The 25,564-nt window shown below is 41.8% G+C and overlaps 1 long non-coding RNA gene across 3 annotated transcripts in view; it reads left to right on the forward strand.

The window, feature by feature from the left end:
* LOC125452125 (uncharacterized) overlaps positions 1 to 25,564 on the forward strand; it is a 42,716-nt gene that overhangs the window by 11,369 nt on the left and 5,783 nt on the right. For 2 of the 3 annotated variants that reach the window (XR_007247465.2, XR_007247463.2), the window contains 2 exons: positions 6,005 to 6,146; positions 14,136 to 14,428. This is a non-coding gene — a long non-coding RNA (uncharacterized LOC125452125). Of the gene's footprint in view, positions 1 to 6,004; positions 6,147 to 14,135; positions 14,429 to 25,564 lie in introns of those variants that run through there. The other variant, XR_007247464.2, reaches the window with a different exon arrangement.

The raw sequence follows: 25,564 nt of genomic DNA on the forward strand, positions 1-25,564 counted from the left end.
TCAGGTCGACCCATTGTCTCAGCCTGTTCCTGCCCCACCGAACTCATCTCCACCTATCTGGACTCCATTTTCTCCCCTTTGGTCCAGGAACTCCCTACCTACGTCCATGACACCACCCACGCCCTCCACCTCCTCCAAGACTTCTGATTCCCTGGCCCCCAACACCTCATTTTCACCATGGACGTCCAGTCCCTATACACCTGTATTCCGCATGCAGATGGCCCCAAGGCCCTCCGCTTCTTCCTGTCCCGCAGGCCCTACCAGTCCCCCTCCACCGACACCCTCATCAGCCTAGCCGAACTCGTCCTCACCCTCAACAACTTCTCTTTCGATTCCTCCCACTTCCTACAGACAAAGGGGGTGGCCATGGGCACCCGCATGGGCCCCAGCTATGCCTGCATCTTTGTAGGTTACGTGGAACAGTCCCTCTTCCGCACCTACACAGGCCCCAAACCTCACCTCTTCCTCCGGTACATTGATGACTGTATTGGTGCTGCCTCTCGCTCCCCAGAGGAGCTCGAGCAGTTCATCCACTTCACCAACACCTTCCACCCCAAATTTCAGTTCACCTGGGCCATCTCCAGCACATCCCTCACCTTCCTGGACCTCTCAGTCTCCATCTCAGGCAACCAGCTTGTAACTGATGTCCATTTCAAGCCCACCGACTCCCACAGCTACCTAGAATACACATCCTCCCACCCACCCTCCTGCAAAAATTCCATCCCCTATTCCCAATTCCTCCGCCTCCGCCGCATCTGCTCCCAGGATGAGGCATTCCACTCCCGCACATCCCAGATGTCCAAGTTCTTCAAGGACCTCAACGTTCCCCCCACTGTGGTCGAGAACGCCCTTGACCGTGTCGCCCGCATTTCCCGCAACACATCCCTCACACCACGCCCCCGCCACAACCGCCCAAAGAGGATCCCCCTCGTTCTCACATCCCACCCCACCAACCTCCGGATACAACGCATCATCCTCTGACACTTCCGCCATCTACAATCCGACCTCATCACCCAAGACATTTTTCCATCCGCAACCTTGTCTGCTTTCCGGAGAGACCACTCACTCCGTGTCTCCCTTGTTCGCTCCACACTGCCCTCCAACCCCACCACACCCGGCACCTTCCCCTGCAACCGCAGGAAATGCTACACTTGCCCCCACACCTCCTCCCTCACCCCTATCCCAGGCCCCAAGATGACTTTCCATATTAAGCAGAGGTTCACCTGCGCATCTGCCAATGTGGTATACTGCATCCATTGTACCCGGTGTGGCTTTGTCTACCTTGGGGAAACCAAGTGGAGGCTCGGGGACCACTTTGCAGAACACCTCCGCTCGGTTCGCAATAAGCAACTGCACCTCCCAGTCGCAAACCATTTCCACTCCCCCTCCCATTCTTTAGATGACATGTCCATCATGGGCCTCCTGCAATGCCATAATGATGCCACCCGAAGGTTGCAGGAACATCAACTCATATTCCGCTTGGGAACCCTGCAGCCCAATGGCATCAATGTGGCCTTCACCAGCGTCAAAATCTCCCCTTCTCCCACCGCATCCCAAAACCAGCCCAGTTCGTCCCGTCTCCCCTGCACCACACAGCCAGCCCAGCTCTTCCCCTCCATCCACTCATCCCAAAACCAGCCCAGCCTGTCTCTGCCTCCCTAACCTGTTCTTCCTCTCACCCATCCCTTGCTCCCAGCCCAAGCCGCACCTCCATCTCCTACCTACTAACCTCATCCCACCTCCTTGACCTGTCCGTCTTCCCTGGAATGACCTATCCCCTCCCTATCTCCCCACCTATACTCTCCTCTCTACCTATCTTCTTTTCTCTCCATCTTCGCTCCGCCTCCCCTTCTCTCCCTATTTATTCCAGAACCCTCACCCCATCCCCCTCTCTGATGAAGGGTCTAGGCCCGAAATGTCAGCTTTTGTGCTCCTGAGATGCTGCTGGGCCTGCTGTGTTCATCCAGCCTCACGTTTTATTATCTGAGAATAATTAGTCTCTGTTTCTGATGCCAGAAGTCATTGTGCTTTTATGTGGAGTTGCAGCTGCTTTTTGTTTAGCAGTAAAGAGCTACCATTTCTATGGCTGTCGCATTTCCCAGACAAAGTTGGAAAGCTGTTAGCGTAAGAGTTTGCAGTGCTGACAATCCAGTTTGATATAAGGAACAAACACAGATTGCCACGCTGAATGTTGCTTTGATCTGTATTGCCAGCATGATACAGCATGGTGCAGTCACAATTGTGCCAGAATGACAAAACATTTTCTACCAATATAATTAGTTGTTTAAAAAAAACACTTTGATAACAGGTGATAATTTATGACCTGTGCCCACAAATTGTTTAATGTGATTTATAGCGTATTGTAGAAGAACATGTTGGAAAGATTTTGACATTCATTCCACAGCCCAGTAGGCTAAAGCATTTTATCAACATTGTTCTGATCACGTTTATCATTTGTGCTAACTATTCATTGAAAAAAACAGCACACTTCCAAAATTCTGGATGGGATTTTCCCATTTCTGGTCTAAGCGGGAGTGTTTCCCAGAGAGAAACCCCTGGCTTATCATATTCAGAAAAGTAAAAACAGAAAGAACTGCAGACACTGTAAATCAGGAATAAAAATATAAGTTGCTGGAAAAGCTCAGCAGGTCTGGTAGCATCTGTGAAGAAAAATCAGAGTTATTGTTTCGGTCACCAGGCTCCAAACATTAACTCTGAATTTTTCTTCACAAATGTTTCCAGGCCTGCTGATCTTTTTCAGCAACTTTTATTTATATTCAGAAAGATGGCTGGTTCCAACATCAATTGGGTAATTGATTGGTTCTTGCCAGGCTATCAGCCAGAATTATGATTCTGCAGCAGAAATTCGTGTCCATCTAAAGCTGCTATGGCAACACCATGGTGAACTCTGTGGTTACTGCCAGGACAGCATCCTCAAATTCCTGGGACAGCTAGGTATTGTTTGGGATGTGGGTGGTGATGAGGCAGGTCATGGCTGCGGTTGTGGCAAGATCAGAAACAAGGGAAATTCAGTGTCTTTTAGGGGATGCCCATGCCCTAGATCCAGTCCCTCTGCCCTGTCTAAACGAGTGCAGATTGAGTGCAACCACTCCGTTGCACCACTCAGAAGGTGAAAAGTGCACCTTTGTTATTTTAAGAGGGAAGGGTCTCTTCAATTATTTTCCTTTTGGAATGCCTTCTGGTTCTGTCTTTAAATGTTAACTGATTTGCCTTGCCCACTAATACTGACCTTGAATGCTGAAAGCTTGTAGTAATTTTGTTTTTGTTTGGTCATTTGAGGATCAACATATAGTGAAGGCAAAATGACAAACTTCTTAGATCCCAACTGGCAGTTAAAAATTCCCACGATAAAGTTTCATTTTGCTTATGCAATTGTGCATCACAGTCAATGCTAATGCCTATATTGCTGCATTAATGCTTCTTATTCAGTTTCACATCCTTTTAATGCAAAAGAAATACTTTTCTAAAGGCAATAAATTCACCTGATATAAAGAGGTGTTCATTTGATAAGACCTTATAATCGTTACAAGTTGTATCTACCAGCAATTAGCAATGGCTCATCAATATTCAGTTGTATCAAGTGTGTAGAGCCTAGAAAAAGCATAAAAGCAGATATTATGAATTTTATAATATGAATAAATGAGTTCCTATACTACATGTATGCATCAGATAATCAGGTGAGCAGATCATCCACTTTGAAGAATTTCCGATGCATTAAAATTAATTTATCAGCAGCTTTAGGTTGCAAATAGAGACTCTAATATATGACTGCAGTCCCAAGATTACAGAGCATGAAGGCTCAGCAAAAATAAATAAATGATTTGATAACGATGCATAAGAAATAAGAATTCTATCCGTGCTCTATTTAATATGTACATAATTTGGAGGATAGTGAGGTTACTATTCAAAACAAAGATGGTTGGGGGAGAAAAAGGCACAGATACTTATAACCTTGTAAATTCACTGTCTTTTTAAACTCACTGGCATGCAGTGATAACAGCTTGGGAATGGAAATCTGTGACTCGACCATGTCAGCCGTATCAGTGCTGCAAGTATGACTGTAAGCCATCTGGTTCTGAGTTGTATTCAGATAAGTCTTCAAATGGGTTCTCACCAAAGTTATTTATTTCATGGTCACCCAATTTTCTATCAAATGATTATGCAAACTAGAGCTGAGTGGCTCATCCATCAACTATCTTGTACAAAGTCTGGGAACTGACAGGATTTGCATCTTCATCGTCTGCAGGTCTTTTGATAGGAAAATGAAAGACTAGTTCCGATTATTCTAAGGTACAGTTGGATCAAATATCAGCTGCTGCTTCATCCTGACTTAAATATCAAAATTTAGCTGCCAGGGGTTTTTCAAAGTGGATTCTTTGGAAATATAGTGGATGTTTTGAGAATTTTCAAGTCTTCATCTCTTTTTTGAGTTAAGCAGCAACTGGAGTCAGTCTCTGTCATTATGAAATCAACAGACCCTTTTAGTTTATGACATATTATCTTTTCTCAGCAAAGCCAGTTTTCTCCTCTTGAGAAATTAAAGTCAATGTTGTAAGACATAACCAAAGTTCTTTTAAAAAGAAGTAAAAGGGATACATGAAAGTGGTTAGGTTGCCAGGGCCAGATGGATTATCTGCTCCACACTCCCCTCCAGTCCCACCACACCCAGCACTTTCCCCGCAACCATAGGAAGCACTACACCTGCCACCACGCATCTTCCCTCACTGCCATCCCAGGCCCCAAAAAGACTTTCCACATCAACAGACGTTAACCTGCAGACCTGCTAATGTGGTATACTGCATCTGCTGTACCCATTGTGGCCTCCTCTACATTGGGGAAACCAAGCAGAAACTTGGGGACCACTTTGTAGAACACATACGCTCGGTTTGCAATAAACAACTGCACCTCCCGTCGCGAACCATTTCATCTCCGCCCCCCCCACCGCATTCCGCAGATGACATGTCCATTCTGGGCTTCCTGCAATGCTACAACAATGCCACCTGAAGGTTGCAGGAACAGCATCTCATATTCCGCTTGGGAACCCTGCAGCCCAATGGTATCAATGTGGGTTTCACAAGCTTCAAAATCTCCCGTCCCCCTACAGCATCCCAAAACTAGCCCAGCTCATCCCTGCCTCCCTAATCTGTGCTTCCTCTCACTTATCTCCTCATCCCACCTTAAACCGCACCCCTATCGCCTACCTACTAACCTCATCCCGCCTCCTTGACCTGTCCATCCTCCCAGGACTGGCCTATCCCCTCCCTAACTCCCCACCTACACTCACCTTTACTGGCTCCTTCCGTGCCTCTTTGACTTGTCTGTCTCCTCTCCACCTATCTTCTCCTTTATCCACCTTCAAACCTCCTCCCCTTCTGTCCCTACTTATTTCCAAACCCCCTTCCCTTCTGCCATTTCTGATGAAGGGTCTAGGCCCGAAACATCAGCTTTCCTGATCCTACAATGCCGCTTGACCTACTGTGTTCATCTAGCTCTACACCTTGTTATCTTGGATTCTCCAGCATCTGCAGTTCCAGCTATCTCCAAAGCTACTTTTGTTTTGGCTTTGAGTGCATCATTATACCAAGCTAAGCTAACCTTCTCCAATCCTGGACTCTTTGCGAGTCACATCTTTTTGATATTCCAGATTCCACTCTCACATACTTTGCTTTAAATTTATTTTATCCAACTATTTAGTTTATTTTGTTTGACAATGAATTCAACTTGAATTTCTTTATGTGTTCTTCCTTCATCGAGTGCCTTCAATGCCCTGTACTTTTTGCAAATTCTTGAAAGTTATTTTATTTTCCACCATGGTTACCCATGATATTTAACAGCGGTAACTGAAATATATGCTTCCTTATGATGGAGAGTGCACATTGATCTGAATAGTATTGGTCTTCCTTTTAGTGCTGTATTTTTTTAAAATTTGAAATATTAAACTTCAAAGGCTTTGAAATGTGTGCATTGTTTGGCATTTGAACAGGAATAAAGATAGTTTGTCAACTCAGATTATGCTTCTATGCCTATGTCAAGAAAATGAGATGAAAATTGCAAAGATGAAAAAATGGATTGGGACCTTATTGTGTGGTCAGCAATGGTGGGATGTCAACCTCTGTGGGGTCAAGGTAAGTGGGTAGCCATGCACTTGCAATTTTACCTCAGACTAATTGTGTTAAGTTTATTACGATACAATCTGCCTCAGAACCTTGCAACTTATACCAAAATCTATATATTATCCCTCCTTGTAAAATTTATTTGAGTTTACTGGAGCCAATTTAATTTTGTTTCTCTAAGTTATATGTAAAAAAAGTATAAAGTTCAGGAAAAGTACAAAACACATTCCTGTCTAAAACCATTGTAATATTTCATTATAGTCAGAGTATGCTCCTAGCTATGATCATTTTGGCTTACTTCATAGTGTTTTGAAGAATAGTTAATCAATTATGGAATACTTAGGGATTGCTCTAGCTGATGGTTCCATTCAGAGATATATGTCACTTGAGGCCAAGCCATTAAAATTGCCTAATTAATGTTTGATGAAGCAAAGACCACTTAGTTAATATTTTTACAAACAAGTGAACAGTTAATTATACACAGCTCAGACTACAATGAATTTGTCTGTAATATATGTCTCAGCAGGAAGTCATATCAAAATTGCTCCCACATGATTGCTTTGTCCCAGAGACATGAAAGCCCCTTGGGTGAGATCTTGACTTTGTGCAACAATGTGAAATGAGTGTTCACGAGTCGGCATCCTGTATTTGAACCAATTTATTCACTCTGATTCAATTGCTCATATTCATCATAGAGTTTAAAAATCCTTATTTCTCTGATATCACATCTATATTTAAATTTGATCTCAGCAGTTGTGCTTACTCCCATTATCTTAATCCCAGAAGTTTCAGCCAGTGGAGGACAGGAGTTAATCCTATAATGTGAAAGCCCAGTGTGCCTTGTATAGCATCAAGTGGCTTGATTGGGAGCTAATGATTCAAACATCTTTTTTTTTTCTTATCTACTCCCACACCCTGCCTCAAACTTGTATGTTGGAACTATGTCATTTCATGCCATTGTAGAAGGGGTGGTGTGGATCAGATGGTGGTGATAGTTGTGGCTGATATTAACATGCAAATGTAGCGATGACTGTGCAAGTTGCCTCAAGTCTTGTTCTCAGAATAAGGTGTTGGGCATTGGGCAATCAAAAGTGGTGGCAATTCTATCCCACACCATTTAGCCTGTCTGGGAGGATTTTTTAATGCTTCCTCATGGAACTTCCAGCTCCTTTACTAGATCTGTAAAGAAATGCATTGCTGACTTCATATGGCACAAGCAATGTTACATGTTAGTCTCCTTCTCCTTTAGGTCTAAGCTTATCCTGTGTTCCTTTCTCATTTCTCCTCATTCTGCTATTATTTGTTCTCCAATAGGAGGACATATATATGGCATGCCCAACGGGAGAAACAAGAGAAATTCTTGCTGTAAGTGTAGAATGGGGGATCTGATTTGATTTCTTGAAGGCCCACATACCTAAGTACAGTGAAAAGCTTTGTTTGGCAAGTAGTACTGGCAGATCATAGTGAAAAAGGACATAAAGATCATGGAGTGCTTTAGACAAACCAATGATGTGGAGGTGTCGGTGGTGGACTGGGGTGGACAAACCATGTGAAGGTTATGTAGTACTGGAGCCTCTACAAACATCATCTGGGATCTACAGGAACTTACCTTCAACCTCTGTGTCAGCTGCCCCAGAATCTGCCAATGAAAGAACTGGAACCTGCCTCGACTTCTTTGCAACTTCCGCCTCCACTCCAGACTCTGCCCACTTCCAATCAACACAAGGTCCCTTATCCCTAGGGTCACTCCTGGGTCCTAATACCCACCTGCAGCTAGTTAGCATACTCCTCTCTCCTCATATATGCACACCCGACCCCTCCAACTCTCCTCTCTCCTCTCTTCCTCAGCTCTCCTACACCCCTCCCCCCATCCAATCCTCCATCCCACTCCTCAGCCCAATTCCCTCCCATTCTCCTTTTCCTCCTACAACTACTCTCTCCCAATCTTCACCCATCACATGCTATCATCCTTCCCCCAACCTCCTTCAACCTCTAGAAGGCCCCCTCCCCAAAACTCCACCCCGACCTCGAACTCTGAGGCTGAATGGTCTGTCCTCAGTAAAGGGCCTACATTTGTGCCCCTCTGTCCCCATCTCAATGAGCTTCATGACCACCACAACGTGGAGCTATTCTTCTCCCGCCTCTGCCTCCATGCTTCCTCCTTCAATAAAGATTCCCAAACACCTTCCAGAGACCCCTTCTCCTGCCTCCAATGTTCCTCCTCATCTTGGACACCCCTTCACAGTCTCTTACCAACCCTGGACCTCTTCATTGCTAACTGCCAACGTAACATCCTCTGCCCCAATTTCCCCACTCCCCTCACCCACTCCAACCTCTCCTTCTCCAAACATTTGGCACTCCACTCTCTCCACAGCAATCCCTGTTTCTTCATCAAACCCACTGACAAAGGCAGGTCAGTGGTAGTCTGGAGGATGAACCTCTATGTTGCAGAGGCCTTCTCTGGCATCATATCCTACCCCCTGTTGACCATGAACCCACCATGGCCCATCAAGTCTCCCACACTGTCCATGACCTCATTGCTTCTCCACTATCTCCAAACTTATAGTCCCTCAGCCCCACGTTATACAGTTCTACCTGCTCCCCAAGATCCACAAGCCCAACTACCCCAGATGATCTATCATCTCCACATACTCCAGCCCCACCAAATTCATCTCTTCCTACCTCAACTCCATTCTGTCCCCCTTGGTCCAGACACTGCACACCTACATTCAGGACACAAGACACACCCTCCACCTCGGCAGAAACTTCCAGTTCCCTGATCCCAAGCACTTCATCTTTACGAGGGATGTGTAATCCCTGTACATGTCCATAACTCTCAAGGACGGCCTACAGGCTCTCAGTTCTTCCTCTCCAACAGACATGGTACCCTCCCACCAATACCCTCCTTTGCCTTGCCAAACTGGTCTTCACCCTCAATAACATTTCCTTCAATTCTTCCAACTTTCTCCAAATCCAGCGGTTTGTCATGAGCACTCACATAGGCCCCAGTTGTACCTGCCTGTCAGTTATGTCAAACAGTCTTTTTCAGTACATACACGGGTACTGTTCCCCACCTCTTCTGCTGTTACATCAATGACTGCTTCAGTGCTGCATGCTGCAACCAGCCTGAACTGGAGCAGTTCATCGACTTCACTAACATCTTCCTCCCCACTCTCAAATTCAGTTGATCTATCTCAGTCACCTCCCTCTCCTTTCTTAACCTCTGTGTTTCCATTTCTGGTGACAGTTTACAGACTGACATTTAATATAAACCCACAGACTCCCATTTCTACTTGCACCTCCTCCCACCCTGCATTCTGCAAAAATTCCAATCCGTCTTCCCAATTCCTCAGTCTCCATTGCATTCTGCTCTGATGAGGAGATGTTCCACTCCCAAGCATCCCAGATATCCGCCTTTTCCAAACTACACTCTTTTCCTCCCTCTTTCATCCAGACAGCCCTCCAACGTGCCTCATCCATTCCATGCCCCACAGCTCTTAAACTTTCCTCAAGCATAATAAAGATAGGATCCCCCTTGTCCTTATTTTCCACCCCAATCACCTCCATATCCAACATATTTTCCTCAAACATTTCCACCAACTCCAATTAAACCCCACCAACAGAAATATCTTCCTCTCCCCACTCCTATCTGCCTTCCATAAGGACCATTCCCTTTGCCACTCCTTAGTTCGTGCCACAGTTCCCACCAACCACTCCAACCTGCCTGGTATCTTCCCCTTTAACCATAAAAGATGCAAAACCTGTCCACACACCACCTCCCTCACCTCTATGCTGGGCCCTAAACAGCCTTTCCAGGCGAGACAGAGCTTCACCTTCACCTCCTCCAACCTAGTCCATTGCATCCGGTGCTGCTGATGTGGTTTTTGTTGAAATCTTCACCTGGCCCGTAATGACCAGTCTAATCTCCCGGTCACTGTCCATTTCAATTCCCAGACCCCCTCCTCAACCCCAGCACTCCCCCTCTAACATGTCTGTTCTTGGCCTCCTCCAGTGTCACAGCAACTCAGAATGTATGTTAGAGAAACAGCACCTTATCTTCCCCCAAGAGCTTATCTCCAGCCTGCAGCCCGGAGCACTCAACATTGAGTTCTCCAATTTCAAATAACCTTCCCATCCATCCCACAGCTCCCTTTCCAGCCCCACCTCCTCCCTTCCATTCTACTTTCTATCCCTCCCTTCAGCCACAAAACAGATTCATCCCTCCCATCGGCAAACCAGGTCATGCCTACTACCGAGTGTCTAACTATTGCCACCATTCTGCTTAGCCGCATCCCCCGCTCCCTTTACCTGCAGCCCCACCGATTCCTACATCGAGTCCTGAAGTACGGTCATGCCTGAAACATTGACCTCTCCTTTCCTCCAGATGCTGTCTGGCTTGCTGTTTTCTTCTAGCCTCCTATTTGCCTACTTTGTATTTGAGCATCTACAGTTCTTTTGTCTCCATAGTCCAACACGTTTAATTGAATTCACAAGTTTTCAGATTGCAGGCCCTTCAACAAGTACAGTGGGAGAGAACAGCGCATGCAGAGTTTAAAGGCAGAGACCTGAAGGGCTGAGAGATCAAAAGAGCTTATAACTGGTAATGAATGGAGTGTCAGATAATAAGTCTCTGCAGGTGATCACGAGTGTTAGATGGTGAGTAAAGTGTCAACAGCTGAATAACAAGCAAAAGGATGGCCTATAATACAATTAATTGAGAAATAATTACCAAAATTTAAAAATAATGTAATCCTGGAAACAAACTAGATGACCGGAATAACATCTGAGATAATAGGAAATGCAGATGCAGGAGAATCTGAGGTAACAAGGTATAGGGCTGGATGAACACAGCAGGCCAAGCAGCATCAGAGGAGCAGGAAAGCTGATGTTTTGCGCCTAGACCCTTCATCAAGGGTCTAGACTGGAATAACATGATAGGTATAAGAGTCGCATGCTGAGGGTCCATCAAAAGTAATAAGTAAGTCAACACTGTACAAGCTAATTAATGTAGAGAGATCATAACAATTTATCCAGGTGATGGTGACGAAACAGGACAGGAAGGAAAATTTTACAGAAGCAGAACAGTGGGGTCACATGTGGTGGTTCATGTACCCAAGATCATGGTTGAGGCTGTCTGCTTGGATAGGGGATATGGCTATCAGTCTCTGCTCAGCAATCCTGCGTTGTTGTGTATCTTGAAGTCCACCTTGAAGGATGCTTACTTAAACGGTGGACGTTGAATGTCCTTGACTGCTGAAGTGCTCCCCCGCTGGGAATGAACATTTCTTTCTGGCAATTGTGCGGTGTCCATTTTTGTAATGTCTGCTTGGTCTCACTAATATACCATGTCCTGGGGCATCCTTGCCTGCAGCGTATGAAATAGACAGTGTTGGCCGAGTCATGTGAGCATCTGCCGTGCATTTGGTGGGTGATGTTCTCACGTGTTATGGTAGTATCCATGTTGATGACCTGACATGTTTTGTAGAGGTTGCCATGACAGTTGGAGAGTGTTGTGGTCAATGTTGCCCTAAAGGCTGGGTAGTTTGCGATGAAAAATGACCTGTTTAACATTTGGTGGTTGTTTAAAGACAAGAAGAGGAAGCATGGGGAAGATCTTGGTGAGGTGCTCATCATCATTGATGACTTGTTGAAGGATGCAAAGGACATGGCGTAGTTGCTATGCTCCATGGAAGTTCTGGATGATGAAGGGTACTCTATCAGTCTTATTATTTGTTTGCCCTCTGAGGAGGTCATTGCATTTTTTAGCTGTGGCACGTTGGAACTGGCAATCAATGCATTGAGCATCATATCCGAAACTTATGTGGGTACTCTTCAAAACCTTTAGGTGACCGTTGCATTCTTCCACTTCTGAATAGATCCTGTGTATGTGTAGGGCTTGTCTGTAGGGATGGCTTCTTTACCATGTTTAGGGCTGAAGCTAGAGAAGTGCAGTATCGTGAGGTTATCAGTGGGCTTGTGGTAGAGTGAAGTACTGAGGTGTCTGTCCATGATGGAGTTGCCTGTGCCCAAGAATGAGACTGAATCTGAAGTTTGATGGTGGGATGAAACTTTATTGATATTGCTATGTAGTTGTTTTAATGGTTCCTTGCCGTGAGTTCAAGGAAAGAAAATGTCATTAAACGTATCTGGTGTATAGCATTGGTTGGAGGTCCTGCACAGCCAGTAAGTCTTGCTTGAACTTGTGCATGAAAATGTTGGCATTTTGGTGTGCAAATTTAGTCCCCATGGCTGTTCCGTGTGCTGGATGAAGAACTGGTTGTCAAGGTGAAGGTGTTGTGGTTGAGGATGAAGCGGATGAGTTTGTCAGATGGTGTTTGGAAATTGGCAGTTTTTGGTATTGAGTACTGAGGCTATTACAGCGATGCTGTCGTCGTGGGGAATGCTGGTATAGACTGTCAAAACGTTCATTGTGGTGAGGAATGTTCTTGGTTTGACTGGTCCGTGGGTACTGAGTTTTGTAAGAAATCTGTACTGTCGCAACAGAAGTTAGGGGTTCACTATACAATGGGTTTCAATATACCTTCAATATAGCCAGAGAGGTTCTCACACAGTGTCCCATTACCTGATATGATGGGACATTCAAGTGTGTTGGCTTTGCATATCTTCAGAAAGCAGTAGAAGTCTCCAATATGGGGAGTACAAAGGACGAGAGTGCGTAGGGCACCGTAAAGGTCTGGGAACTTTCAGCAACCAGTTCTTCATCCAGCCAGAGCAACCAAATTTGCAACCCAAAATGCCAACGTTTTCATATACAAGATTGAGTAAGATGTCTTTGCTCTGCAGGACCTCTGAACAACACTATACACCAGATGTATTGTCAACATTTTCTTCCTTTGAACCCATGGTTAGGAATCACTGATACAGCCAAATAGCAATTTCAACAAGTTTAATTCCACCATCAGACTTATCTTGGACTACTCTTCAGAATCGGTCTTATTCTTGGACACACACAACTCCATCAAGGATGGACGCCTCAGTACTTCACTGATTGCAGTCTGTGTGTTGGAAGCTCAGGATCCAGTTGCAGAGGACGGAGCTGAGACCTAGGCCTTGGAGCTTTGAGATTTGTCTGGACTGGCTAATAGTATTGAAGGGAGAGCAATAGGTAAGTGGCAGTTTGACATAGGTGTACATCTTATCCAGATGTTTCAGGGATGAGTGTAGGTCTAGGGTAACAGTGTCTGGTGTGGATCTGCTTCATCGGTAGGCAAATTGCCATGGGATTGAGGAGACTAGAGTTGATGTGGGTCATAATCAGCCTCTCAGAGTACATCATGATTATAGAGGTCAGAGCCACTGCGTGGTAGTCATTAAGGCACATTCAATGCAACATGTGCTATTAGGCACAAAGCTCAAATTGCTCCATTCAAAAATGAGGAATGAGCTACAATAAACAGGAACAGTTTCCATAGCTTGTTGAAAATAGACACTTCCTCATTTGCCAATTTTGCAGGTAACTAAAGCTGCATTTTGTAATGAGCTTTGTTAATCAATGGTAGAGCTTTTGATGCATCAGGCCATTCCCTTGATGTATTACTGTTTCCAGAAAGGAGGGGATACTTTCCACCACTCTAATTTCTGCTGGAATTCATTGCATATTTTAGAGTTGATGCAACTCTGTTACATTTGGAGGTGAATTCTCATCTGACGTCTGTCAAAATAGTCTCATAATGACAGCAAAACTTTATAAAATTGTCAGGTAAAATGATGGATCATTTGTAGAAGAATTAATTATAGTTGCATACAGTTTGGCAATTTTCTTGAAATAAAATTAAGAAATGTTAAAAACCAAAACAAAATCTACTGGATAAACACTGCAGGTCTGATAGCATGTGTGGAGAGAAGAACAGAGCTAATGTTTCGAATACAGTGATCCTTCGTCAATTCTTTCTGAGAATAGGAGTGTGAAGGAGCAGAGCCTGTCTCATACCACTCATTCACTCAGATGCATAACTAATACAGTTTTACATTGTTTTGCAGATCTCCAGGAAAGTCCCCACAAAGCCCAAAAGGCACTTTGAAAATGACAGCTCTTTTCTAGGCTCAATCACAATTGAAAATTGGCAAAGTTTTGGTTTAGATAATGTAAAATGGCTTTTCTTTTGTTTTTAACTCTTTTCTACAGTCCAGAAAACCTCATTAAGAGGTAAAAGACAAATTAGTATACTTTACAAATACTTAAGTTGCTGCCTAAAAAGGAATAATTGTAAACAAGTAATTAAAAGATGTATGATTGACATCTTTAACTTGTAAGTGGATCATTTCTATGTTATGCCCAATAAAACCCTCGGTTTGATGAGGTAATTCATTAATCACTTTTATTTCAGACAGTCTTGAACAATTCTCTGGTTATGACATTTCAAATGAAAGGAGACCCTAGAGTTTAATTTTGGCGTTGTGCTTGCTCCCAACAGGAAGCCCTCTGGAGTTCAATTAACCAATTTCAATCATAAAACATATCATTCTATTTGGTTGAAAGAAGGGTCAAATGTAAATGAATTGCATTATTAGCAGGAGGATACTGCTATCCCAAGGTACTTACCGCTTTCGAAGACCCATTGAAAAAGATGAGCTTCAGACTAATTAATCTTTTGAACTATACAAAGTTTCCAACTTGTTTAATTTAATCTAATATGCTGCAAATGTGACAGACATTTCCAACAGATGTAGAAAGACGGCATTAACTCACTTTTATCCAAAAGAATTCAAGTGCTGCCTTTTATATGCCACTGTACTTATATTTACATGAAGGAAAATGAAATGGCATTACTAATTGACTAAATAAGAGCCATAGTATGAGGATGTGTGAGGTCATTTAAGACTGAGGTGAGGAGAAATTCCTTACCCAGGTGAGCCTGTGGAAATCTCTGCCACAGAAAGCAGTTGAGGTCAACACACTGAATATTTTCAAGAAGGAGTGAGATACACTTATTAGGGTTAAAGTGTTTAACAAACCAGGAACATGGTGCTCAGTTGGATGATCAGCAGTAATCATAGTGAATGACAGACCAGGTTCAAAGGGCTGCATAGTCTACTCCTGTCCCTATTTTCTATTTTTCAAAGTAAAACAGCACTGCTTTACTGGTTAGATTTTAACCTGGGTCAGTAAATGGCTTAAGCCTGGTTAACTACCTCAATTATGTTGGCACTGGCTGATATCATTCCTAAAGGAGTACAGTATTGCAGGTGCAGAGAAAAGCCAAGCTACAAGATTTATTTTAAAACGTCATGTTAACCAGCCAGTCCAGTCAATTTGGAAAAATGGCAGTAGGCATGAAACAAGCATTTCCTGTCAACAAGATTAGGTTAGATGGCTGTGTATTCGACCAACCTGACAGTTAAAATCCACTCCAACGCTTTTGTTTCTTGCAACTTTAGTTTGAACCAAGACAATTACTTGAAATATTGATCACAGATACACAGATTGAGCTACTCTTTGTTGCTTGTTGACAGTGATTATATGCTGTTACAATCAAATTGATTGCTCTCACAATCTGGGTTTTGTCCATGACGGAAGGAGATGCTCTCCATCATGATAACACGCACTCCGAAAACGCAAGTCCCACTCCTAAACACAGAAATTCCTTTTTGTGGGGAATGAATGGGATTGAGTCAGGTCAGGATTCATGCATGCACATCTTATAGAAGCAGCTAACTTTTAAATGATGAGGTACCCCTAGGGCTAAGTGATTTTGGAAGCCCAGGAGCATTAGGCCTGAAATGTACAGAGTAAATCCAGTAAGGATAGGTCTCAAATTTGTGCAATTCTTTTGAAAGGCAGGTTTTTCATTTGGAAAGGTGAGTTACCTGTTTGGATATGTTCCAAGGTCATATTGACAACAATCAAGGTGACCTTTGGGAGAAGTAAGCTGCTGATTGGAGGTGGTATGTTGCTGTTTCAAAGGATTCAAATTAAGGACAGTTGTGGGCGAAATGTACATAACTTTATAACTGTCAAGCAGATTGAAAGTGTCAACAGGCAAAACAAAGTAAACTGTCAAAATGGTTAAAAGCAACTTTCAAGAGCACCTTTCAAGAACAGCTATCAAATATGTTAACAGGACTTATTAAATATGTAATGAAGATTTGTCCAAAGGATCTATAAAATTCTCTACCTTATCTATAAAAATATAATAAAAAGAAATAGTCAAGCATTAGAAAGATTGAATGCCTGTTAACATAAGCATGAGATCTCCTATTACTAGATTTTTGCTGCATGACTGATTTTACAATAATCTTTTATCACGGCAGGGTGCCTGTTATTTCACAGTTAAATTGACAGAGACAATTGTTATGTACAATTTATCATGTGGTTATGAATTCCAGTGCTTGTTACTGTCAGGGATTATGAACTTATTTTTTGTTTCTAATGAGATATAATGCAGATGAGGGAATGTAACTCTGGGATTTTATGAATTAAAGCAAGATCTATATTAAGAAATGATGAGTGTGCAAAATGTATAGGTTTTTTTCCCATCTATTGTCTAATTTATCCTCTAATTTAACAATTTGCTAAGCTACAGAATAAAGTTTTATTGCAATTTGGAACCAGAGGTATGTGAGCTCTGGGATAAGATTTAACTAGTTAATCAGTGGCTGATTTAATCCAGTTTTTTGAAGCTCAAGTCTATTGATTTCAAGAAATGAACTACAGGGATGTCTCAGAGATACCTTGTCATCACTGAATGCTCCGTTGGTTGCACTGAGTGTAAAATGAGGCCTCAATCAGCTAAAGAAAATTCAGTAAGTCAGAGTGGAGTGGAGTGAGGTGCTCCTTCCTCATACTGTTTTTGGCTTTCTGTAGTGGGCTTTTGATTCTGTATAGAAGACTAAACTGATTGGTGAATTCTGATAAGCATAATGCTATTCTAATTATCACTTATAGTTAAAGTTATATGATGGCTGGTCAGCTTGGCCAAGTGGAACTCCCTACCCATGACATATGAGGCTTTCTGTTTTGGAACTTATGAGGTAGCTGATGTCACTTTTCTGAATCTGCGAGGAAGAGGGGAACATGGATAATGCATTTACAGAGATAATCATACTCCAGGAAAGGAGTGTATCGGCAGTGAGGGAAAAGGTGACCACTAGGTAGTCGAAGAGAACTGAACAGGCTGTGCAAGAATCCCCATAGTCTATTTTGCTTACTAATTGATATTCATTTTGAATCTTGGTGAAGTTGCTGGTTTCTCAAGACAGTGCAGCCAAAACTATGTCTGGTGGCATCACGTGTGGTTGTATTGCGGTGGAAGAAGAATAATTGAAGAGTAAAAGTGATATTGAATCCTATGGTCAGAGAGTCAGGCAATAGGCCTGTACGTTGCTTCCAGGATGCCAGGGTAAAAGATGCTATTGAGTGGTTTCCAGAAATTCTTCTTGGAGAGGGTGACCAGACAGAGATCTTGGTCCATGTTGCTTCCATTGACTTAAAAGCGAGTGGGAATGATGTCCTGAAACCAGATTTCAGAGACCCAGGTAGAAGGTTGAAAGGCAGGTCCTCTAAAGCAGTAGTATCTGGGTTTCACCCAGTCCCACATGCATGGAAGCATACAAGTGGAAGAATTAAATAATTGAACACATAGCTGGAAAGCTGGTGTTGGAGGTGGGCATTCTTGAGTGTTGGGACCAGATCGGGTGAAGATAGGACCTATGCAATCTATAAATTCTCGAGCAAGACTGCAAAGAAAATATTCTTGCAGGAAGATTTAATAGCATTGCTGGAGAAGTTTAAAACTCAAGTACTGAGGGTTAGCAACCGAGGGAAAATTCAAAGCAGGGAATGGAAAGAAGGAAGATATTGAGTGAACCTTGAAAGGTTGAGAAAACAGTAATTAACAAGAGGGCAGCACAGCATTTTGGTACTAATAAAAGGTATATATAAATATAAGGAATAAAGCAAAAATAGCTGATGAGCTGAGGGCACTCTTACACATGGCTTAAAGATGATCAAGTATAGAAGCTTAACATCCCTGGATGTAGATTTCTCAAGCATTATGCAGAAGCAGAGAAAACAGAAGAAAGAGTAGACTATTCAACCTTTCAAACATATTCTGCTATTCATTATGTTAATGGCTGATCATCCAAATCAATAACCTCTTTCCACTTTTGCGTAGTCATAGAGTCATGCAGCATGGAAACAGACACTCCAATCCAACTAGTCCATATGTCAACCATGTTCCCAAGCTGAATTATTCCTATTTGCCAGCATTTTGCCCATATCCATCCAAACCATTCTATTCATGAAACCATCCAGATGTCTTTAAAATATTGTAACTGTACCTGCATGCACCACTTCCTCTGACAGTTTATTCCACACATGAGCCACTCTTTGGGTAAAAACAATTGTACCTCATGTACTTTCTAAAACTTTCTCCTCTCACCTTACAAATATGCCCCTAGTTTTGAGCTCACCTATCCTAGAGAAAAAACTCTTACTATTCACTTTTTCTATGCCCCTTGTGATTTTATAAAACTCTGTCGGGTCACCCCTCACCCTCTTATGCGTCAGAGAAACAAGGCCCAGCTTGCCCAGCCCATTTTTATAACTTAAACCTTCTATTTCCAGCAACATGCTGATAAATATTTTCTGAACTCTCTCCAATTTAATAAAATCCTTCCTACAGCCGGGTGACCAGAATGCACACAAATGGAAGAATTAAATAATTGAGCATATAGCTGAAAAACTGGTGTTGGAGGTAGGCATTCACCAGAAGAGGCCTCACCAACATTCTGTACAGCCTCAACATGATGCCCCAAGTCCTGTACTCAAAGGTCTGAGCAACGAAGGCAAATGTGCTAAACATCTTCATTACCACCCTGTGATGCAAATTTCAAAGCATTATGTAACTGAATCCTCAGATCTCTCTGTTCTACAACACTGCTCAGGACCCTACCATTAATTGTATAAGTCCTGCCCTTGTTTGTTTTACCACGATATAATATTTTGCATTTATCCAAATTAAACTCCACCTACCACTCCTCAGCCAGTTGACCCAAATAATCAAAACTTCTTTGTAATTTTAGGTAGCCTTATCACTGTCCACTCTCCCACTAATTTTGGTATCATCTGCAAACTTACTAACCATGCCTCATAAATCACAAACAAAAGCAGACCTAATACCGATCCCTGCTGGTCACTGGTCTCCAGTTTGAAAAACAACTCTCCACCACCATTCTTTGTCTCCTCCTACGGCAAAGTCCAGGTCAATTTCTCTGACCCTTAACTAGAAACAATGTACTTCCTGAAATTCAGATACAGGAGGTTAGTGGTAACATAAGACCAGAACAGGAGATTGGCACCCACTCTGCTGATAAGTGCATGCTTGGTGCAGTCAACGTCATTGTTCTACTTACAGCTCATTTGGCATTCAACTGCCACTCCACTCAATGTACCACTTGGTTTGCCACGCCACTCTGCATTCGGCTTGCTACCCTGTTGAGCAACTGTGAAGACAACAAGGTTAATGGTTCAGGTGTAGACTCCTGAGGAGAAGTGGAGTAGAACAAATGGACAGGTATATTTAAAGAGAAGAGGAGAAATGTACAGAAAACCAATATCCCAAAGGAAGTATCAAAAGAAAGATGTATGAAATCACTTCGTAGCTGAACCAACATGAAGACACCAAAGAAAGAAAAGTACCTCAAGAAGTGAGAACCTTAAAGAAATTTTGGAAATATCAAAAACATACACAAGGTGAAATACTAGCCCTTAGCACCAAGTGCTATATCCAAATCCTTCTTGAAATCATACAGTTGTTTTGGCCTAGGCTAGTTTCTGTGGTAGCAAATTCCATAAGCTTATCACTCTCTAGGTGAAGAACTTTCTCCTCTTCTAAGTCCTAAATGGTTTATCAACTGTGACCCTGGTTCCAGACTTTCCTGCATTTATCTTGTCTAATCATAGATCATAGAACCCTTACTGTGTGGAAACAGGCCCTTTGGCCCAGCGAGGCCACACTGACCCTCACAGCATCCCACCCAGACCCACTTCCCATGATATACACATCCCTGAACACTATGGGCAATTTAACATAGCTAAATTTAGCCAATTCACCTAGCATGTACATCTTTGGACTGTAGGAGGAAACCAGAGCACCTGGAGTAAACCCACACAGACACAGGGAGAATGTGCAAACTCCACACAGACAGTTGCCTGAGGGTGGAATCAGACCTGGATCCCTGGTGCTGTACGGCAGCAGTGCTAACCACTGAGTCACTATGCCACCCCTGTTACAATTTTATGGGTGCCCCACCTCATTCTTCTTAACTCCTGTGAATACAATCCTAACTGATTTAAAACTCTCCTCATATGCCAGTCCTATTATCTCAGGAATCAGTCTGGTAAACATTCACTGCATTCTTTCTGTAGCAAGAACATTCCTCTTCAGATAAGGAGAGGAAAAGGACACATGATATTTTAGATGTGTCCCACCCAGGCCCTGTATGTTGTAGAGAATAAGATTTTTTAAAAATGTTGGAGACATAGCGTTATCGGCTAAACAATCAATCACAGTTGTTTGGAGAGAGGTTGTACTAAATCAAGCATCAAATAATACAATGAGTTGTGCTCAGAAACAATAAAAAGGGCAGTCACACTGCAAGATGTGTATTATAGACCCTTTTATTTCGAAAATGCAGAGCAAATATGGAAGCATATTTCCGAGTGTAAAAACAATCGGGCAATAACAGTTGGAAAGGTCTGAGCAATGAAGGCAAGTGTGTTAAACACCCTGTTGGAAACATCAACTGTCCACATTTGAACTGGGATACAAACAGCAGCAACAACGTGCATGCAAAGAGAACTTCTTTTTTAAGCAGTACTTAACAAGCCTAATGAGAGAGAGAGTACAATTCCAGATTTAGTCTTAGGAAATGCAGTGGATGAAATATTAGTGGGTGACCATTTTAGAGACTGTGATCGTAGTATAGTCAGATTTAGCATGATTATGGAAAAGGAACAATATAGAACAGAAATAAAGTTTTAAACTGGAGAAAGACAAATTTTAGAGAAGTGGATTGGATATAGCTCCTTGAAGTGGCAGATTAGTGAGAGGCATTCAAAAATTACACTGTACAGTCACCATGTAGACATGTTCCCACAAAGAAAAGGAATAATACTATCCAATCTACAGACTTCTTGTTATCCAGAATCACACAGGGAAGGTCAATACAGAAAAATGGAGCTTAAAAAAATCTCAGAGATGGAAAAAAAAACTTTATAAAGCTTACAGGAACACAGAAAGTATGGGGCTGCAGTGAAAAGGAAAAAAGAATGAAGGCAAGAAGAGTATAGGAGAGAAATTTTAGCTGGTAAATTTAAGGAAAATCCAGAAATATTTTATTTGTACATTCAGAGCAAGTGGATGACTCATGAAAGGACTGGGGCTATCAGGCACATACCTGGTAACTTGTGGGTGGATGCAAAAGATGTGGGAAGGATTCCTAATGAGAACTTTGTGTCTGTCTTCACAAAGGAGAGGGATGATGCAGACATTCTTGTTAAAGAGGAGTAGGAAATATTTGATAAAGTATGCATAACGAGAAGGAAATTACTTGATAGACTGACCTACTTAAAAGTAATCTAATTACCAGGGCTGGATGAATTTTACCCAAGGCTGCTAACGAAATTCAGAGAGGAATTAGCTCATGCTCCAAAGATCATTTTCCAATTTGAACTCGATACAAGCAGTCTTCCAGAATATTGGAGGTCTGCTAATATTGTACCATTATTCAACAATACTATTAATTAAATGCCAAATGGTTATTGACCAGTAAGTCTAATCTCAGTGGTGGGCAATCTAATAGAGTCAATATTGAGAGATAGAATTAACTGTTAAATGGAAAGATGTAGAATAATCAAGAATAGTCAGTACGGTTTTGTTAAGAAAATATTGTGCCTTACTAACTTAGTTGAAAATTTTAAGGCAGTAACAAGAAAAATTGATGAGGGCAGAATAGTCAATGATATCTACATGGATTTTAGTAAGATATTGGGCAAATTTCCATACAGCAAACTGTTCATTAAAATTAAAGCTGCTGGTAAATTGCCTAAGTGACTGAATGCAAAGGAAAATGGTCAATGGTTGCTTTTTTAATGAATACAAAGCAGTTTCCACTGGTGCACTTCAGGGCTTAGTATTGGATCCCTTTCTCTCATGATATATGCTAATGAATTAGAAGCAAATGTAGGAGACATTATTTGGAAATTTTCAGACCAGACAAAAATTGGTCAGATGTTTGATGGTGAAGAAGGTAGCTGTTGGCTCCAGAATGATATCCATGGTCTGTTTGATTTGGGTGGAAAAGTGGGAAATGGACTTCAATAGGGAGATTTGTGAGGTTAACCCTTGGGGAGAGTTAACAAAGCAAGGGAATACAGTGTAGGGGGTGGTTGTCCATTTTTGTAAAGCATGTGTGGCACAAAAACAGTGCAGTTGATCCCAAACATTACATAATAATGTTTACATGCCATTCAATCCTTCTTCTGTTTTTCCTCTTGTAAATCTATAACTGTGACCCACTACTGTTGATTCCCTTTTGCCTGTCTAACTTACCCTTAATGCATCAATACAACTCACTTCAAACATCCCATGTGGTTGCAAGTTCCACTTTTTCACCACTTTTTGAGTGAAGCGGTTTTTGTTAAATTTCCTGTTGGATTTTTTGCATTGATCTTGAATTATGCTTTACACCACAAGAGAAAACATGCTATCTTTATTTACTCTTATCAAAACTTTGCAGAATTTTAAGCACCTGTGTCACTTTACACCAATCCTTGCCTTTATTTATACAAAAAAAAAGATCCAGCCTGTCAACCCTTTGTGATTTTTGCATATATTTTATACATATATATCAACTCACATTTTTGTACCATCCTTGTAAATCTTCTCTGAACCTTTTGCAGTTTCCTCTTTATTCTTTTTACAACATGGAAATTGAAACTACGCGCAGTTAAGTATAGCCCTAAATGTTATATATGTTAAAGCAAATTAGCTAATTATTTCCACATTCTGGAAGCACATTTCATACAATTCCTACAGTGAGGAAACAGGCTATTCAGCCCAGTAAGTCCACACCATCACTTGGAAGAGCATCCCACCCACACTCACCCCCTACTCTATCCCTGTAAACCTGCATTTCCCATGGCTAATCCACCTAATTGACATTATGGGCAATTTTTTAACATGGTCAATGCACCTACCCTGCACATCTTTGGACTGTGGGAGGGAACCATATTACCTGGAGGAAACCCATGCAGGCATGGGCAAAACTTGCAAATTCCAAACGGACAGTTGCCCGAGGCTAGAATTGAATTCAGGTTCCTGGCACTGTGAGGCAGCAATGGTGACCACTGAGCCGCTGTGCTGCCATATTAATACCCTCCTGTAATTTACTACAGCTTGCTTCAGGATTGACTATTCCCCATGGCCCCATCTAAATTTGATCGCTTTGACAAATTTAGAAAATTGTGTTTTTGGTGATGAAGTTGAAATCATTGATGTAAATCATGAACAACAGTGGCTGTTGAAAAATACTTCCCTCACTCTAAATAATTCCTACTTTCTGCTTTTTGTCTTGAATCCAGTGACCAATTCAGCCTTTCACTTGTCTCTTGACTCCATATTATCTGACTGTAGTAACTAATCCAATGCCTTTTGTAAATCTATTCAAATTACATCGGCTAAACCAATGTCTGCATGTTCATCTACCTCCTTAAAATCATTAAGGTTGGTCAAGCAAGATTTTGCCTTCTGAAATCATTAATGACTGCTCATTATTATATTTCTAGTTTCTAGTTATTTTTCTATTCTCTCCTTTAATAGATTTTCAATTACTTTTCCGACTGCCAAAGGGAAGTTTACTGGACTGTAATTCCCTGGACACGTTCAGTCCTCCTTTCAACTGTAGGAATTATACTACCTGCCTGTCAGTCCTTTGGCACTGCACCCTTTTATAACAAAATGTTAAAAATGTTCAGTAATTCTTCAGCTACTTCTTCCCCAGGTTCTTCTACAGCATATGGATTCAATTAACCTGGACAAGGGGATTTATCTTCTGGGTGTATTTGATTTAATCAAAATGCTCCCTTTATTTAAATTCTAATTATCTCATATCTACCTGTTCTATCTCCCCAGTAAATACCAAGGTGAAATAATTATTTAATATTTCTGCCTTATATCTATTTTTTGCAGTGATGTGGCTCATAATGATCACACTTCTATTGGACCCTTCCTTATGTTTTATTGATGTTCCTGTAAAATATTTTATAAGTTTGCTCTATGTATCTTAATAATTTAATTTCATAGCTCCTTTTTGACTTCATAATCATTTTCACTTCTCCACTAATGATTTTCCGTCCTTTCAGGCTCTTCTCTGCTATGTCTGTACTTCACATATGTCTGCTTCCGTACCCTTATTCTTACCCTTATGTCTTTATTCATCCATGAATTAATGTATGTTTAGTTTTGGTAATATATTTTCCCTGATCTCTGTTGAGCACTGATTTAAATGCTTCTGATTGTTGTTCACCAGTAATATAATTGGTTTTACTTCCCCTATGTTCTGTTCACAATCTCTCAAAATTAGCTTTCCCACCAGTGTTTACTGTTTAGTTGTTTTGTGCCCTTCTAGATCATCATCTTATTGTATATATATTCCGGTCACTAATACTACTCCACTATTTTTACTTCTGCTGTAGACTCTGATTTATTCCCCATTAACCCATCCAATAACAAAACTTCTCCTGTTAGGTTTTGTATATGTTGGGTTACAAAGCAATCCTGCGGACAGTATATTAACCCCGTTTGTTTTTTTTCTCTTTATTTACCTTTTCTGTCCAGTAAGCAGTTTGAGAAGTTCCATGGTTTAATGATTCATTTCCAAACTGTTTGGCATATTTCTCAGTCCACCTTGCTTCCAATATTAAGCATTCTGTAGACGACACTGATAAGAGTGACTAATCCTGTATTATCTCTCATTTTCATATATAAGCATTCTATATTTTTTCCTTGGTGATTGTTCCATTTCTTTTCTCTACTCTCAGCATGATATCACTAATAAGTAAAACTACTCCATCACCCTATTCTCATCCTCTCTTCTGTATCTGTTCTACCCTGCAATTTTTAAATCAAATCCTAGATTTTCTATGCCATGTCTGAGTAATATCAACTATACCTGCTTACTCTGAATATATTCAGAGATATGGGAACTGCAGATGCTGGAGAATCTGAGATAACAAGGTGTAGAGCTGGATGAACACAGCTGGCCAAGCAGCATCAGAGGAGCAGGAAGGCTGACGTTTTGGGCCGAGACCCTTCTTCGGAAAATTAAGGGTCTAGACCCGAAATGTCAGCCTTCCTGCTCCTCTGATGCTGCTTGGCCTGCTGTGTACTTTCAGCTCTACACCTTGT

The sequence above is a fragment of the Stegostoma tigrinum genome, chromosome 5, assembly GCF_030684315.1.
Source record: "Stegostoma tigrinum isolate sSteTig4 chromosome 5, sSteTig4.hap1, whole genome shotgun sequence".
Classification (NCBI taxonomy): domain Eukaryota; kingdom Metazoa; phylum Chordata; class Chondrichthyes; order Orectolobiformes; family Stegostomatidae; genus Stegostoma; species Stegostoma tigrinum.